At 41.9% G+C, this 19705-nt stretch overlaps 1 protein-coding gene across 2 annotated transcripts in view; it reads left to right on the top strand.

Annotated features, from left to right (window-relative positions):
* LOC125883794 (butyrophilin subfamily 2 member A2-like) overlaps window positions 1-19705 on the top strand; it is a 103260-nt gene that overhangs the window by 28101 nt on the left and 55454 nt on the right. The gene's annotated exons all lie outside the window — the stretch shown is intronic.

Genomic DNA, 19705 nt, shown 5'->3' with positions numbered 1-19705 from the left:
GGCTGAGTCTTCTTTACAAGATCCGTCGCTGCACGGTGGTTCGTTCTGTGGTTTTGATGAGTCTTCTTTACAAGATCCGTCTCTAGACGGTGGTTCGTTCTATGGTTTTGATGAGTCGTCTTTACAAGATCCGTCGCTGCATGGTGGTTCGTTCTAATGTTTTTGATGAGTCGTCTTTACAAGATCCGTCGCTGCACGGTGGTTCGTTCTAATGTTTTGGATGAGTCTTCTTTACAAGATCCGTCGCTGCACGGTGGTTCGTTCAAAGGTTTTTGTTCTTCTTTACAAGATCCGTCGCTGCACGGAGGTTCGTTCAAAGGTGTTCTTCTTTACAAGATCCGTCGCTGCACGGTGGTTCGTTCCAAGGTTTTTGGTCTTCTTTACAAGATCCGTCGCTGCACGGTGGTTCGTTCAAAGGTTTTTGTTCTTCTTTACAAGATCCGTCGCTGCACGGTGGTTCGTTCTGTGGTTTTGATGAGTCGTCTTTACAAGATCCGTCGCTGCACGGTGGTTCGTTCTAATGTTTTGGATGAGTCGTCTTTACAAGATCCGTCGCTGCACGGTGGACAATGATACAGTCGTCATCATTTTGGCTCTGTACACCACCACAATGGGTTTTAAATGAAACTGAATACCTGCTTAAGGTGCAGACTCTCAGCTTTCATTTAAGGCTGTTTTCAAAAATTTTGTATGAACCGTGTAGGAATTACAACCATTTCTTCACACAGTCCCCCAACTTTAAGGGCTCATAAGTATTTGGACAAACTAACATAACCATTCATTAAACAGTCAGTTAATACTAATACAGTTAATGACTGCCTGAAGTGTTGGAGCCATAAACATCACCAGATGCTGGGTTTCTTCCCTGGTGATGCTCTGGTAGGCCTTTAGTGCAGCTGTCTGCACTTCCTGCTAGTGTTTTAGGTGTTTTGCCCTCAGCAAGAGAAATACATGCTCAATTGGATTCAGGTCAGATGATATGACTTGGCCATTGCACAGCGTTCCACTTCTTTGCCTTAAAAATGTCTTGGTTGCCTCTGCAGTGTTCTTCAGGTCATTGTCCAACTGCACTGTGAAGCATCGTCCAATGAGTTTTGAAGCATTTGGTTGAATCTGAACCGATAATATAGCCCTTGCAACCAAGTATTAACTGACTGTTTAATGAATGGTTATGTTAGTTTGTCCAAATACTTATGAGCCCTTAAAGTTGGGGGACTGTGTGAAGAAATGGTTGTAATTCCTACATGGTTCATAAAAAAAATTTGAAAACAGCCTTAAATGAAAGCTGAGAGTCTGCACTTGAAGCAGGTATTCATTGTTTAATGTAAAACTCATTGTGGTGGTGTACAGAGCCAAAATGATGACAACTGTATCACTGTCCAAATAATTATGGACCTGACTGTGTATGATATTTATTAACGAGATCTGTGCTTTCACCTTCCTTCCATTCCTTTAAGTTATGCTTTGTAAAATGTTTCTTATAAAGTGTTTATGTATATTATTGTGTACTTGTTTCTTTTCAAAGAAACTATAGAGCAGCCAATCACTGTTTCCCCAGATGTTTTAGATTGTAAGGTTCTGTAACTAATAAACTGAATGAGCCATTTTCTGTTTTCATTTTTGTTGTGGGGCTTTTCTGTTGTGTTGAAGGGGAGAACTGAGAAGTAGAGCAACCATCTTTGTGTGTGTGTGTGTGTGTGTGTGTGTGTGTGTGTGTGTGTGTGTGTGTGTGGTCACCATAGCTTGCTCCATCCCTCCTCTATTATGGTCTGCATTTATGCCTTTTACTGAACTTCCTTACTGTTACCTGGTTTAATGGAGACAAGTTATTATTTATCTTTGCCAATAAAATTCATATTTGTGGTGCAGCAGTCTCTGACTCCTGTTCATTCTGGGCTATGTCTGTTGAGTACTGAGTATCTTTATTATCTTTCTGTTGGAGTCTTTTCTATATGTTGTGTATTTGAATTGTTTCTATTGAACTATACTTCTATTTATGTCGTACTGTATTATACTGCTGTACCACTTTTCTGTGTCATGATAACGTCTGGCTAAAGCATCAGTGATTTCTTTACACATCGGACTGTGAGCTGTGGAGTTACACCCTCAACTTGTTTTCATCATGTCGGTGTCCAAGATGTTAGCGTGGGCCTAAAGTCATGGTGCTGGCACACTGGAGACGTCCTTGTAGCACCCAATGAAGAAATATTATGTCCTGACTGATATCGTGACAACACTTTTACCAATGATGATCCTTAATACCTTTCAGGTTGGGTCATTTTATCCAGAAGTGATGATATAATTAAGCAAAATCACGAGAGGGAGTGCTGTTGTACTAATGTCCGCATAGCTGTGATTTCAAGTAGGACGTGCTCCTGGACCCAACATTGCAATCAACCAATCACAATCCTCTGACACCATCAGTATGCTGCTTTATGCTTCTTCAGAACTAAGCTAGTTCTCCAAAGTGAAGTCGGAACAAAAACCTTATAAGCTACTGCAGGGTTAGCGAGTTAGCTCGCTAACTAGGCAGGCTATGATAACGAAAAAAAACTTGCTGATTGACTAGAATATTAGCGAGTTAGCTCACTAACTAGTTTGGCTATGCTAATGAGTAAACTTGCCAGTAGGCTAAAATGTTGTTCGTTAACAGTAAGAGTAAGGATAATAGCATTTTGCAGTTGTAAAAGACCTGTGAATGTCCATAACTAGCTTATTCAAAAATATTTTTAGTGCAAGGTTGCAGTGCTGGTGTTGATCCAGAACCATCATCACCATGTTGGCCCAGTATAATTTGGTTATAATGATCCAGGACCATCACTGCTATGTTGATGTTATTAGAAACAAATTTTCCAGAACCACTGTGATGATGATGATGATGATGATGGTCCTTGATAAACCTAACCAATCTATCCAGGGTCAACATGGTAAAAAGGAAGGTAAATGTCTTAATTGCAGGAATTTGTAACTGAAAAATGTTACTATCCTTACTCTTAATGCTAACGAACAATATTTTAACCTATTAGCAAGCTTACTTGTTAGCATAGCCTACCTACTTCGTGACCTAACTTGCTACTATTCTAGTCAATCAGCAAGTTTTTTTCGTTATCATAGCGAACCTAGTTAGCAAGCTAATTCGCTAACCCTGCAGTAGCTTATAAGGTTTTTGTTAAGTGTTACTGAGGATTTTGATTAATTGTTCTAACTTAGATATTGGAAAACCAGCTCAGCTCAGAAGGAGCACACAGGGCTTTTGAAAGAAGCACACATTGGTTGGTTCAGGAACGTGATGTGGGTTGTTGATCCAGGAACATGTCTTACTGGGTAAAATCACGTTGTGCCGAGGCCACAGGCTGGGTGCTGAAGGCACTGTGTGATTTTGCCCAGTAGGACATGTTCCTGGACCAACATTGCAATCAACCAGTCACAGCCCTCTGACATCATCAATGTGCTTCCTCTGAGCTTCTTTAAAAATTCCTTTGTGCTTCTACTCTTTTCTCTCGTTGGTAGGACATCTGGTGCTTTGTTGTAACTTGCTCCGTACAGTAAAGTGATCCATTGTCCCACTCACAGCTTTCTCCTTTTAAATGTAACCATCCCTCACACTAGCTGCCAGTCAGGCCTTTAGATGTGTCACACTGATAATTCCCACGTGGGAACGGCGACAAATATGTTCCCCATTAAGGTTTTTTAAATTAAATTACATGTTTTCACCTAGTTTGCCCCATTATTGGGTAACAAGTGTGCACAACATACTGATGCAGACAATTAAGAATTAATTCATAACTTTGGGCCCAGCTGAATATTGTAGAAGTAATAATTGAGGTTATCACAGAATCCCACAGCGCACCTGGATTGGCATCATGGCACACCATTTGAGAACCACTGGGCTAGAATAGTGTTCACTGACATTAAGAGTAAGGATAATGTCATTTTGCAGTTGGAAAGACCTGCAACAGACACAGGTACTCAAAAATTATATGGTCTCTACTCTTTTAGTGAACCTACTTAGCAAGCTAACTCGCTAACCCTGCAGTAGCTTATCCACCTTATTCTTAGCCCGCATGATCGCTTGTGCAAATTATGTGCGCGAATTCCGGCGATTTCCTATGGTAACAGTTGTTTACAGTACTCTATTCCTCTTTTCAAGAGCAATGGGGAAATAAAATGTGGAACCCACCACCTGTTCTAGCTCAAACAGGATCATGTGATCATACCTCTGCCATCTCTGACAGCCATCTCAAAGCAACCGAGCACGCTAGCAATTAGCTCGCCTTGCTCCGTTAACAATATTGTTAACTTTATAATGTCCCGAGCAGCTTAAGGTGAATACCTGCTCCTTCTAAAGATGGTTTATGATTTCTGATGACTTATTAAGAGATACTAACACATAATTCAGTATTAACTGTAGCTCAGTGTAAAGTGAATAAATGTGATGTTTCCCAGTTAATCCTCCACTCGTCTGCGTTAACGACACAATTTACACTTTTATTTTAAACTTCTGATTTATTAAAAACTGTTCTGAGCAAAGTATGAAGCTGAATTTAGTAGCAGACTTCAATCATAGTAATATAAAGCAGGAGTAAAAGAAATAACTTCTGGCATTCATCTTTTATATGATATAAAGGAAGTACGGTACATCAGTAACACATTCTCAGCCCTGATGACTAAATACATATTTAAGTTTGTTTTCTAGTATAGGCTGAGAATGAAGTCAGACGTAGAAAGACAGGGATATCACTAGTGATGGCCAGATGAAGCCTCATGAAGCAGTTTCTTTATTTTCTGAGCCCGCTAGAAGAAACTTCTTCATGAGGCTTCATTTGGCCATCACTAGATATCATGTACTGACGCTGAGTGACGGACCTGTCAGTCTACGTGTCATTCTCTTCTGCTAATTCTGATTTAATGCTATTTCGCTATGTCTGGTGAAACTCTCGTGGTTTTATTTCCCATATCAACGGTACTCATGGCAACAGGAACAATCCCTTTTTGTTCTGGTCACATGTTCAACAAACAGTTGCTGAAGACAAAGAGTTAGCTCAGCCTGGTTGTTAGTCGTTACAGACACGGACAGTGCAACAGGTACCAGAGCTCCGCAAAAACATTTTAGAAAATGCTAGGTTAACATTAGTTAAATATTTGTTAAAAACTGAAGGCAAATGACTTTGGAAAAGAACCAGTGTTGGCGGTTAGCCACCAAGAGTAGCCACTGGGACTAACCACAGACAGTCTATGGGACTAACTAGCTTACTGTTACTTCCTCTATCTCACAGGAAGTTGTGACCATAATCATTTCTACAGCCGTGCCCTCAGGAATAAGGTGGATAAGGATTGCTGTTCAGTGTTGGTGAGGATTTTGTTCATTTGTACTAACTTCAGTTTGAAAAACCAGCTTTGAAGAAGCACAGGAGCAGTATCACCACATTGTTCAATGCTGAAGATAATCACAGCCGTGCTGATATCCTATGGAGCTATATTGGGGCCAGATGTTTTGTACTTGAAAAAATAAAGTTTGAAACTGAAAATTCAAGTTTTGATATTGAATTTTGAAAAATAAATCAATGTATTCGAAATAAAAATAAATGCACAAAAAGTTTTTTCAGGTTAAATATAATTATGATTCACTCTGGTAATTCTTTTGAATAAATTATTTATTTTCATTTTTCAATTTCTTATATTGAGATATGTGAGTTCCTATTTCTTTCAGTTGCACGTTTTATCTTTTCAGATTCAGATCTTATTTTTTACAGTTTCAGATCTTTTCTTCTCAGTTTAAGACTTTTGGTCCTGATCTAACGTGGGGGGCGTGGCATCAACTGTGAGAGGTGCGGAATCATGATAAACGGCTTAACAAAAAAAGGCTAGGGACCTTCCCCTATCACGGTGCCTTCAGGGAACGTAGGAACTAAAGCAATTCAACTCAACACTTTATGTAGGCTACACCATGTGATTGGCAGTGAAAAAACTGATGTCAGTGACAAAATTCCATTTGCACGGCTAAATCTGTTTTATTGTTACTGTCTTCTGTGTTATTGTGCACTTGAACAGCTACACTAAGTGCTAAAATTTCCGATTTCCACATAGTACTATGAACGCAATGATGGCGTCCTGCTCACCTGCTGGAGCCAGCACACAGGTGAGAAATGTTCAAAATGAGAGGTCATGTTGTGACAACATTCAATGTTTCTGACATCTTTAAGTGGTGAATTGGCAAAGCTGGAAGTTAAGCATGGGGCTAACGTTAGCATCGAGTAGCTTAACATTATTTAGCATTCAGATAGTAGTAGGCTCCCGTGTGAAAAACACATAATAAATACACTGAATAAGGGTAGTGATGTTTCGGCTGTGGGAATGCATGTAGTTGTTGTGGAGACACGTCATATTTCGTCCGTCCCATTTCTCCTTGCAACATAGGCACCTGACTGAGGGTCTGATTAGAGTTGTCCTCCATATTGACAAGAGTTGTCAGGTCAGTCAAAGCACTGACGACATCCTGTTTATTAGGATGTCGTCAGTGTCTGGCCATTGTTAGGAGATGGCCAGACACTGACCTTAAAAGAACCACCTACTGGTTGACTACAAACTGCAAGTAGTCCACATCAAGGGGCAATTTCTGCGTGACCTGACACTTTAGTCAGTAGTGTTTGAAGAATGTCCCTTTTCAGTTGCTCCTAGTATGTACAAGTGTGGGTGTATGACTGACAGAAGAAAGCTAGCAACATGCTAATAAACAAGAACACAAGCAACGGTTGCTATGGTAACAGTAAACAAACCCGCTGCTGGTATGACTTTGGCTAGTTCTTGACTGCTTTCCAGAGTCCTAGTGAGTTCATATCGCAAATCGATGCATTATGTGAGTGTGAGTGCGTTAGCCCCATGCTTAACGTCCAGCTTTGCCAATTCACCACTTAAAGACGTCAGAAACATTGTATGTTGTCACAGAACAACCTCTCATTTTCAACATTTCTCACCTGTGTGCTGGCTCCAGGTGGTCGCCATCATTGCGTTCACAGTGCTACATGGAAAAAGGAAATTTTAGCACTTAAAGTGTGGCTGTTGAAGTGCACAATAACACAGATAACAATATTAACAATAACTAGTCCATACCCACTGAGTACAGCATACCAAAAATTAGAAAAACAACAACGACATTGGTCCACAGGGGGGGCCACAGCGATTGGTCGCTTTTGAAGCATTTTTCTGTTGTTATAGCGCCACCCAGTTGCCAATTAGAGTTAAATTTCTCCAGTCACCTTGAGGCGTCCTGTTCTACATATCTACCAAGTTTAGTAAAAATCCATATGGCGGTTAGGCCTAGATAAGAAATGAGCTCTCTAGCGCCCCCATTTTGTTTGATGGGCTCAATAATGGAGGGGTCCCCTCAGATTATGTGTGGTCATATGCCTACAAAGTTGCGTGGTGATGGGTGAAACCCTTGAGATGTTCTACACCTTTATGTGATGAGCCACGCCCTCCGCAATATTCATTGCCTTATAGAAGCTCAGTTTTAGGAAGTTTTCCAACTTTTGCCAAGAGGGAACTTTAGATATTGCTCCCTAGATTATGTTCACCCAGTTTCATGCAGATCGCTCAAACTTCCTAGGAAGAGATCCATTTGAAGTGTTTTTCAAAAAATTAAAAATGGCGGAAAATCTATATAAGAGGAAGTTATGGGTTCTTGAGGCAAATGTGTTCCTCATGAGGAGAGGCATCTCTGTGCAAAGTTTCATGTCTCTACCACATACGGGGCATGAGATATGCCCATTCAAAGTTTGACATTTCAATCGGTTGCTATAGCGCCCCCCTTTGGCCAATTGATGTAATATTGCTTCATTGGCATCCTCCCATGACCCTCTACCACTGTGCCAAATTTCACATGGATTGACCAAGTCAGTGAGGAGAAAAACGTGGAACAGACACACACACACACACACACACAGTTTTTTCGTCATTATATAGTAAGACAATAAAACAGATTTAGACGTGCAAATAGAAGTTTCAGTTTTTTCACTGCCAATCACATGGTGTAGCCTACATAAAGTGTTGAGTTGGATTGTTTTAGTTCCTACGTTCCCTGAAGGCACTGTGACAGGGGAAGGTCCCTAGCCTTTTTGTTAAGCTGTGTGTCATGATGTCCACACCCCTCTCAGTTGATGCCACCCCCCCCCCCCCCCCCCACATTAGATCAGAGCCAAAAGATCTGAAGCTGAAAAATAGACTTGAAATTGTAAAAAATAAGATCTCAAGTTTTGATTGTCACACTTAACACACAAGCTCTTTTTAAACAGGAATTGTGCAAATTTGCAGGAAAGCCCAATCAGTCTTTTTTCAGCATTGGCAGTATAAAAACAAAATCGGGGAGTGCAGCAAAATGCCGCCTACCTACTTTTGTTCATACAGAATGCGCCTTTTTCGGGGCAATGGGGGGCGTGAGCAAATAACAAAATGTGTAGCTCAGCGTGTGACATAAACAGTGACGTGGGAGGGAAGCCGCGGCTAGTCGGGCAGCGATTCTCTCATAAGTCGGCCCGTTCTTCACCGTCCCCGTCATCTGACGGTTAATGGCCTCTTCGTTTACGAGGACAAGGAGGGCGCACAATTCTTTGTCTCCCCAGTTGCTCATCTTCACAGTGTCTGTCAGATTTGCGTTTCCCTCTTGCTGCTAGCTGCTCGCTAGCACTAGCTGGCCGCCATTTACTGATGTTTCGCCCCCTATTCCAGTACATCTCCCGAAGGAGCGCGTGGGGGGGGGGGCTGTGGCAGATAGGGAACGTCTCCCCGCCACCCCCTGCAGCTGCCTTTATTGGGGTGTTATCCCCCAACCACTGTCTTTCCTCCAGAGCCACAGCCAGTAGCTCACTTTCTCTGCCTCCTCTCCTAGCTCCTTCATGGCCTTCCGCAGATTTGACCCCACCATTCCAGCACCATGGAGTAGTTGGACCATAATTTCGCCAACAAAGCCCCGGCATCTGACCTCCACGGGGTAAACCCTGGCTTCACCCTGGCTTCCATGCGCTTGTGGTGCATGGTGCCGTCTGAAGGATGCTTGTCACGTCATCCATGTGGCTCCTCAGCGATGGGAGCTTCTCACCTGATGTTAGCTTGATGACGCAGACTACCTACCCGGCTCTGAGGATTATCTCAAAGGCCCACACAATAGGATGGGGGAGATGCCGCATCTCATGGCAATTCCGCGTTCCAGCTGTTGCTATCCTGTTGTAGCCTTCCAGAGTGAAACACACGTGCAGGTTTTAGAAGTATCTGGTGATGATGTTCTGAACACAATCTGGTACATGAAAACATTTCAAGGCAAAGTCCATAGCACTGAGCACTGAGCCATATGCGTTCATGAGATCCAACCACACCACATTCAGGTTGCTCTTCTCTCTCTTGGCGCGCTGGATTTGTTCCCAAATCATGGCAGAGTGTTTGATGCATCCGGGGTAGCCTGGGATTCCAGCCTTCTGGCAGCTCGTGTCAGTGTTTTCATTTGCCATGAGGAAGCTGGTCATTCTCCTTGCCAGGACAGAGAAAATCCTCCTCTCCACATTTAACAAGGCAGTGCTTCTGAACTGGCTGATACGGGAGCTCTTCTCTTTGGGAATGAACACATCGACGGCTTGCTGACACTCTGCTGGGACTTCTTCCTTCTTCCAAGTTGTTCTCATAAGCTTCCACAGTACTTTTGGGGCAGTTCTTGCACAGCTTATAGGGAAGCCCATTGGGCCCAGGGGCTGAAGCTGATTTTGCCTTCTTGATAACCTCTTCCACTTCTCGCAGAGTAGGTGGGGAGGTACCAAATGGCAGGATCAGTGGGGCTTGTCATGGTACATACCCTGGGGAGCCAAGCGGTGTGGCTCGTCTATCACTGTGCTTCATTTGAGTTCACCCCACAGCTCCTTCAGGCCACCTTTCTCCTCAGATGCAGCTTTCTGCCAGCTCCAACGGTGCTGACGCCTGGCTGTGATTGGCTGCTCGATCTCCTTCTCTCTCCTTCCTTTCCTTGGGGCTGTGGGCTCCTACTCCTACTAGTTCCTACTGACTTCACCAAACCTCTGTCTGCACTCTTCAAAGATGATCTCCCCAAAGATGTTGAGCTTGTTCTCGACACTTTCTCGCAATGCCAGCTCCGACAGCTGGCTCAAGTCATCGTCAAGGTTCTGCCATGCTACCCGATCATTTGCTTTAGGCCACTTGATCTTATTATGCCTGCCTGGCTGCTTCATCATCGACTTTGCAGGGTGTACCTCTAGTGGGCGGGTGTCCCTTCCATCATGGGGTCTCGTTCTACTACCTCAGACACTCTGGCTACTACCTTGGCACTTTGGTTACAATCCTGGCTTTGGGTCCCTTTAGTCTGACCTGGTTGAGCAGAGTGAGGTTGCTGGTTTGTTTGCCTTCTGCATTATATATTCTGCACTTATATAATAACCTGTGTGAACCTTTAATAATGCAGAACAAAAATTCTAAATTAATGTTGGTTTTATAAATGAGAAGTTGGACCGTATGGGAAAGTCAAATGACTCCAAATGCCTCCCTTATATGGGAACACACTCAGAACCTGAAGAAGAAAACCTTGGACAAGGCTTTCTGTTTACTCTGTGGCGTCCTTTCAACTCTGGATGTTTTTGTCTTTTTCAGACCAACATGTGATGACAGTGCACCCTGGAGATGACGTCACTCTGAGATGTGAGGCTGGTAATGTCTCCATCTTAGCTGTAGAGTGGACCAGACCTGACCTGGAGCCACAGTACGTCCTTTTAAACAGAGATGGACACTTCGACACAACCTTCCAGCATCCGTCCTTTACAGGCAGGGTGGAGGTGGAGGACAGAAAGCTGAAGGACGGAGACGTGTCTTTAACTTTGAAGAATGTGACCAGCAGAGACTCTGGAACATACGAGTGTCGAGTTAAATCAGGTGGATCAAGACTTAAAAAGAGAGCCATCCTCAAGACTAATCCAATTACAGTCATCCGCCTGGAGGTTAGAGGTGAGTGTGTGGAGCTCAGTGTGTGTGTCTGTGTATCAGGTTGGAGCTGCAGTTTATTCCTGAGAGTCAAACATCAGAAATACACAAGACAAATGAAGGCTTATTTTAATCTTCAGGTTCAAAGAATGAGAACTTCATGGATGGAAACTTCCCTCGTGGACACGTTGGACTGGCAGCAGGATGTGGAGTTGTTGCAGTGCTTCTTGTAGCTGCTGCAGTGTTTGTTGTTGTCTGGAAACATAAAAGATGTATGGAACAAAGATCAGCACAGTCTGCTGCTGATGAAGCAGGAACCGATCAGCTCATGAGTCCCTCTGCTGTCTGAGACTCTTCACCATGATGGTCTGTTTCAACAATATTCTCCACAGGATGCGTCATTGTCACACCTTCAGTCTTAAAACTTGATTGGGCAGAAAAACAGAAACCTGTACTCTCCATCTAGCTCTTGCCCCGAATCTTTGAAGAGGTAGGACATTATGCAGGAGGCCCTGCCACACCCTTCCCTCTTCTCTCACCTCTGAATGCCCACAGCAGGAGCTGCAGTCTTGCCCTGAATGTGGCCTGCTTCCAGCAGACTAGCAAGAATGCCTCAGTGACCTAGAAGACGAACACCTCATTTAAAAGACAAACAATAAACCGGATGTCTTCTTGGAAATCTGGGAACTGTTTCTGATACATTGCAGAGAATCAAACTCAAAGTAATGTCTTGTCTTATCTCGGATTCAAGCAAGCATTTTTTTTTGTTAATTTTATTTTGTCTGTTAAATGTTTCAACATACATGGATATATGTGAATGTGTATGTGTGTGTATATGCATCTCAGAGGTACAGAGAACCTGTTATTTTGTTAATTTATTAATTAGTCCCTCCAGAAAACCACGATCTTGCAATGACAATAATTAATGCAAATTCAACGCAAGTCCGCAATATTTGCAGGGGCTTGCAATTTTTCAAAAGTCCCACTTTTTTTCCGCATTTTCCGGCAAACCGGAAGTCGTCGCACACCCGACGTCATTTCAAACATCAGGCATCAGATTTGACGTGTCATCAAATGAGTTTATGTTATTGCAGTATGGAGAAACGTTCTGTATTGACATAAGAATTTGCACTTAGATCCTGGAGGGACTGATAAATAGTATTATTATTAATAATTATATTTATTTATTTATTTATTTATTTAGTTGTTAGGCCAGACAGATTTTGTTTTACACACACATACACACCCATGCTAAATGTGTATGTTTTTTTCACTGTCTTTTTAAATAAAAACTTTTTGAATTGTACCTGCTGTCTGTTTAATGTTGCACAAGACTGAATGAATAGTCATTCTCTGCAATGTCAACAACTCCCAAATCCTTCAACTTTTACTGTCAGTATAGTCATTTTAATTATTGTTATTATTCTAATTAATAATCAGAGCTCCAAATGCTGACAGCTTAGTGTGTTCAGTGAGACTGATATAATTTACTGGCTCTCATTTTTGCCTTTTTTGGGAATGGTGCCCTACGAGGTGATTTAATGTAAAATAAGTCACATTATCAATAATTATGATTAATCATTATTATTGCTAATTATGCATTATTTCTGATAGCTGATTTGAAACTTTAATTGGAGATTTGTTACAGCGCCAGGTCTCAACAGATTTGTTCTTATTTCATTTTTGTACATTATTTAATTCCTTTTGTGTGAACCCCGTTGGATTATTTTTATTTATGATAAAGACATTTTACTTTTTTTCCTCCATAGCAAACTGGTCCCAGTGGAGGGTCAGACTGAATGTGATTCATGTCAAATATCAACCCTGAGCCAGTGAGAGTACTAGAATACTCAGTTAATCACATTACAATTATAAATATATTTAACTTGAGTATAGAAGTTCTCTCCTCAGTGAATGAGAACAGAATCTTATTTTATTTTCTGAACGTTATTATTATAATTATTTTTTGGTGGATGCTACTTTATTTCTACTTTTACGATGAAGACATTTTACTCAAAAGTACCGTCTCTTCAAAGACACTTAACTCAAGTAAAAATACAGTTATTTGTGTAAAAATATACTTCGATAAAAGAAAGTGAAAAGGTACTTTTACAGCAGGAGAAAACCTTAATAAGCCGATGTCACAGAGATGTAGAGACAAAATGAAGCTGAAAAGCTGAAGAATCAGATTGTTATGAATCCTTAAAAAATGACATTGTTACAGTAGAAACAGTGAATGTAGTGTGTTGCTTTGCACTGATGTATCACAGACCTTGTGGGATGATATCTTTTACCATCTGAACAGAAAATGAAAATGTCAGCAGACAGACGAAGGCTCTGCTTAGATTTATATATTCCCAGATAATGTTATAAAAATGATATAACCTCATGTGTTTTATACTGAGGAGCCGATTAAACTCTGATTACTGTTAAGGAGGGTTAAAAATAAAAACACCTGATGCTGCTCAGAGTCAGAATAAATGAAATCAAATAATATGATTTAATATGAGGGGGTGGTTGTGGTGGTAGTAGCTGTGACCTGTGTAGTAAAGATGCTGTTTAATCAGTCACACATGTCAGGTGGGTAAATTATCTTGGAGAAGAAGAAGTGCTCATTAACACAGACTTTAACAAATTTGCGACCAAAATTTGACAGAAATATATTTATTGAGTGCATAAAAAGTCAAAGATGATGAATTTAAACCTGCGAGAATGAGAACAAAAACTAAATGTGCTCCAATAAAACACTTCTCCATGTTGGATCTGCCTCCAGCATTTTCAAACCAAAGCACACAATGTTTATTTAGTGTCCTTTTGTAGGTGTTTTCCTTTTTCTGATAGTTATCATCCATGGGAATTAATGGATTACTTCTTTAACGTCTCTGAAGAAGTTTTTCCTCTCTTTATGTTTGTTCTTCATCTCTTTGTGGTCGTTTTGTTCCTCATTGTAGAACGAGTCTACAAAACCACATGATCACATGAGAACAAAACACAGAGAGAAAAGATGCTCATCATTTTGTTTTATTTTATTTGAAGAGATTTGAAACTTGAAACAAACATGAAGAACAACACGACTCACAGCAGAGTCTGAACCACCATCAGCTTTAATAATATGTCAACTGTTTCGTTGACAGTAAAGACATCAGGGGCCTCATTTATAAAGCTTGCTTGGCGTACGCCACTTCCCACGCAAAGGTTGTGATTTATAAAAATAAACCTGGTGGGAGAATGTGCGCACCAGTACATCAACTTTGATCCTTGCACACAAACATTTTGGAGACGGGGGAAACTGGCAGCACAGATGGTGAGGTGGTGAATTAAAGCCAAACTCATCTCATACATTTAATGTCATCACATATCAGACTTATAGACCTGCATAATCATAAACACCCAAGTCTGCAGTGTTACAGATGTGTTCCTTTAGTGAGCCATTAGGCCTACTACTGTATGCACAATGTTCAAATATCATACTTCCATCTTCAAATGATATAGAGCGGTGGATAGCACTGATTGATTAGTATTAAATGTGACAAGTTGTGTAACAATCAGTCTAATTGCTGAGTAAGCGTATGAATAGTGCGGAGACACTCGTGCGTAATGCTGCACAATGGATGTGCTGGCACTGCTGGAAGATCACGCAAATGGTAGGATTAGCATGGAGATAGTCTTTAGGGACCAAGAAGATTTCCTGGCCCATGATGATGACTGGCTAATAAGCTGATTTAGATTCCCTAGAGCAGTGCTCTTGGATCTATGTGCTGAACTGGGTCCAGTGTTAGACAGACCCACCCGCCAGAACCGCGCCATCCTGGTGCATATACAGGTGCTGACCACTCTGGGGTTTCTGGCAACCAGCTCTTTCCAGCAGAAATTAGCTGACAGGTATGTGTGTGATATGATTAACAATATATAATGTTATATTTTCTGTCTAAAGCCCCTTTTGGGTATACAAGCTGCCTACAGCCCCACTGCCACTACGGGGCCCCCAGATGGTTGCACGGTAAACTGAATTGACTGACTGTCACACCTCTGCGCAGGGGCGTAGCACCAAATTCTGGGCCCTGTACACTCTCAATGTCAGTGGGCCCCTATCCATGCCAGTGCACGAGGCGCGTGAGCAAAAAAAGAAAAAAAAGAAAAAAAGGGGTATTTATTTAAAATAAAAAAGCATAAATAGGGTTTTAAACTACACCCTTCCTTGCCTTCAGCATCTGATGCAGAACTCTCTACATCTACAAGAATAAAGAATTGGTATTAGCCTCTTAACATACAAATAACCCAACCTACTTTTTAAAGCAAGCTCACTTTGTATTTCTAGAGCCACTTCAGTGCAAGATAAACTGCTAAAAATAATGAAACATATGGCCAAGCATTGCTTATTATGTTGACAGATTGTCTTTTAAATGGGGCTCATTTTTGTGTTGCTGTGGGCTGAGCTCTAAGGCTGTCAACCAAACAGTCATAACTGTTAAGTATCCACAAGAGGGCGCTTGACAGCGCTTGACATCTACCATTTAGAACAAGTACAAAGATAATGTGAAAGGTTGCAAACGTGAAGTAAACATCAGATATGCTTTCCTACAATAGATGCTTAGACTAGCCTAATTATTTGCTATAACACACAGTATTCATCATGGTCAGCAAGCTGCAGAGGCAAAAATGTTTTAAGCCAGACTGAGAGGAATAGCTAATTGTTCTAATGTTCTTCTCACCACCTACACCTCTCTATCTATCTATCTATCTATCTATCTATCTATCTATCTATCTATCTATCTATCTACCTATCTATGGCAAAAATGTATGGCAAAAATCATAATCACAATTATTTTTGATTGATATTGAGATCAGTTATTTAACATGATTATTTATTGAATTGAATTTATTGAGCATTACAATAGCTTTTAAGCACTGCACTGCACTGCAATGCTAAGGCTTTTTACCAGACAAAAATACTAAATTGCTTTATTGCTCAGTTAATATATTACTAGTGTGCACTTGAGCCTACAGTGATATTGGTAGGCTATTTACATGTTGATATATGCAGCAGAAATATTGCTAGGTGGATCATTTATTAAATCTCAGCACAGAGTTTCACTTTCAGCTCTGCTGTGTTAGTAGACAATAGGCTATAGCACACGCACTGAACCAGAAGGCTAACTTACTTTAAACTTAAGGTAAACAACTCACATTTAGGCAGCAATTCTCTTTCTCTTTCTCTCTCTCTCTCTCTCTCTCTCTCTCTTTCTCTTTCCCTCGCAAACCAACATACCAACGTAAGGGGGGGTCAGAGGGGGAGCTCGCCCTTGAATACTTGAACAACGATCTCACCTTGTCTTTGCTCATCTCCAATCTCAGCCTCATCTTCAGAAGAGCCGCCAGGACTGGCCACTGCTGCTCCAGCTGCTCCAGCTGCTGCGGCTGCGCCAGCGCCACTGTTTGTTTCTGAAACTGGTTAATGTTGACAACTAACCTTAGCTGGCCCATAACTGTCTTTATACTTACAGCCGCAAGCAGCCTGGTTGGCAACTAGCTAAGCTAAAGACTTCACGTGAGCATACAAACATCAGCAGCAGCTGTCTGGAGTGGACTACGTTAACTTTAATTGGACTTTGCATAACAAGCAAACTCGGTTCACCTTTGGGAAAGAAAGCAGTCGACAGCTGCCTCCCCTCATTCTGCTTTCTTTCTTTTTCTTTCCTCTCTTTCTTCTTTTGATACCCCGATTTATGCTTTTTGGGCAGCATGATGTCTAGCCCCCAGGTCATTCAATCTGGGCTCACTGACGTTACACTTGTTGCCGGTCGCTGTCGGGCGGACTAAACCATTTTGTGCCTCCAAGAAGGGGCCCCCAGAATGTCCAATATGTGGGAGGACTGTGACATAAAGTTCACTCTCTCAGTTGATGTTATCAATATATTTGAAATAAATTATGACACCAATTAATTGGAGGGCCCAATTCATTCGAAATAAAAACATCACAAAAAAAAAAAAAAATCAGGATTTTCATGGGCCCCTCTCCCTACTCGGGCCCTGGGTAGTCAGGTCCACTTTTCCCCCCACTACCACGCCCATGCCTCTGCGCAGACCTGGCAGCCCTGTTATTTACAGTGATCTGCAGCGTACTTGTTCACAGGGTGGGATGTGTGAGGATCTTCATGTTTGTTTGATCCAAAAAAACTGGCAACGATGACTATTGAGTCAACATCATGCATAAAGTGACCTGTGGCAGGGCCGGGACCCTACGGACCAGGGAGCAGGTGCTGTTCACTGAACGGAGCATGTGCAATACCATCTATGAAGATGCTGAAGTGGGCATATCCCCCAGGAGCGGAGAAGAGGAAGATAAAAAGGTGGAAGAGGCAAACAAACAAGCTCAAGGTAAACTTAAGAGAAGCAACGTTTGTCAACGTTTGGCAATATGTGTTTATGAAAGTTACTGACCAGTTTGTTGTTTTGTTGTTTGACTAATGCACTCACACAGTGTAGAGTTTCAAATGATTATGGTGAAACCTATCTTTCAGCAAAGTTGGTACATCCTTCACTTTCAATATAATTCACTGAAAGATTTAATAGCAGCGTTGGTCAGGATGCACAACATATCTGTGGATTATATGTCTAATAATAAAGGGTCAAAAACTACCTGCTCCATACTGTGAAGGTCAGAATATGAACAGAAAGGGTTAAAAAATCACACTAAACTAAAGCTGTATTGGATAATACTATTAGTTACCCCTACATACATTTTCTTTTAGCATTTTTTCCCGTTTACAGTAATTGTTATTGAAATTAATATATATAAGTAATTAATATATCACTTATATCACAGAAGGAGCAGTACTCAAATATTTTGGTGGTGGTGGAACCAGTGAGGATGAAAGCTCTGGTCGGTGAAAATGTTTAAAATTACTGTGTTGTCTTCTTGTTCATGTATGTTACCTGGTATAATTGCTATGTTTGATCTACTCTGGATGTTATTCATGTTGTATTTGTATTTTCACACAGCAGCTGGAGATGACAACACTCCTGGTTCATCCACAGAGGACACCAACACATGCTCCTGGTACATAAACTATATTTCCAACAGGAAATAAATAATGTCTTTGTTTACAACAATCTGAACTCATTTATGATTTTTAGATATAATGATTCCCACCCCTAGACTGGTTTCACTCATATCTCTCTGGCTGTACTCAGTTCATCCAGTTGAAATCTTACACATCCCATCCATACCCCCTCTCCTCCAGTGTTCCCCAGGGCTCTGTCCTTGGCCCGATCCTATTTATTATTTACCTCCTCCCACTTGGACTGATATTCCGTAAACATAATATCCATATTCACTGTTACGCGGACGACACCCAGCTCTACGTTTCCTCCAAACCCACTTCCACCTACCTGCCATCCTCCCTCTGTGCCTGCCTGCAGGAAATCAAAGCCTGGTTCTCCTCAGATTTCCTCAAACTCAATACTGATAAAACTGAGGTAGTCCTCATTGGCTCAAAGTCCACCCTCACCAAACATCCCAGTTTCACCCTCACCATAGACAACTCCTTGGTTTCCCCCTCCCCTCAGGTTAAGAGTCTGGGTGTTGTCCTCGACAGCACCCTATCATTCCACACCCACATCAACAACACCATCCAGTCCGCCTACTTCCACCCCTGCAACATCAACCGCCTCCGCCCTTCACTCGCTCCCAACAGTGCCACAATCCCGGTTCACTCTCTGGTCACTTCCCGCCTGGATTACTGCAATTCCCTTCTCTCTGGTCTCCCAGACTGGAGACCCAGCTGGTCCAGAACGCTGCTGCCCGTATCATCACCAGAACACCATCCATCAGTCACATCTCCCCCGTTCTACATCAACTCCACTGGCTTCCCATCAAACACCGTATTAACTATAAAATCCTCCTCCATACATTTAAGGCCATCCATAACCTCGCTGCCCTCCTACACATCAATACCCCCACCAGGACTCTCAGGTCTGCCTCCTCCATCAGCCTGACTGTCCCCCCAGCCCGTCTGTCTACCGTGGGGTCCAGAGCCTTCAGCTGCTCTGGCCCTCGTCTCTGGAACTCCCTCCCCCCTGACATCAGGAACATTGTCTCTATTTTAGTTTTCAAGTCCCACCTCAAAACCTACCTGTTTAGGCAGGCGTATGAGTGTTAATGTTTCCTCTGTCTTTTAATGTTCTGCTGCAAACTGCACTGTTTTTCTGTTGTATTTTAGATGTGTTTTAATTGTGTTACCTGTATTTTTTGATTGTTGTATGGCGACCTTGAGTGCCATCAAAGGCGCCATATAAATAAAATGTACTATTATTATCATTATTATCATTATTAATATACTGATATAAAGTAATAGACTCCAAAATTTAAAAAAAACAGGTCCATCATCACCCCACACTGAAGCTGACTCATCTTTAGCTCCCGGGGCTGGTTCCAGTGACACATTTGGTAAGGTTCATGATTGCTGCCAGATCAGGCATGAACTTGAAGCCACCGTCTCCTGAAGTCTCACACGTTCACTGGCGTTCATTGAGGAAGTTTGCTGTTCATTCCAACATGAATTATCTTGTGCGATACTTTGAATTCCTGCTGACGGTGCCCCTGGCAGGTTTTTCTGGCGGTGAGTTGTTTCTGTGAAAAGATTCAGGTGTGTGTGAGCTGCTCCGAATGAAGCTTTAAGATTGTGTTAATGCAACAGTTGGACACAACATAGTTCTGGTGTGAGCCGAACGT

The sequence above is a fragment of the Epinephelus fuscoguttatus genome, linkage group LG23 (assembly GCF_011397635.1).
Source record: "Epinephelus fuscoguttatus linkage group LG23, E.fuscoguttatus.final_Chr_v1".
NCBI classification, from domain to species: domain Eukaryota; kingdom Metazoa; phylum Chordata; class Actinopteri; order Perciformes; family Serranidae; genus Epinephelus; species Epinephelus fuscoguttatus.
This window is presented reverse-complemented; position numbering and strand designations above follow the sequence as displayed.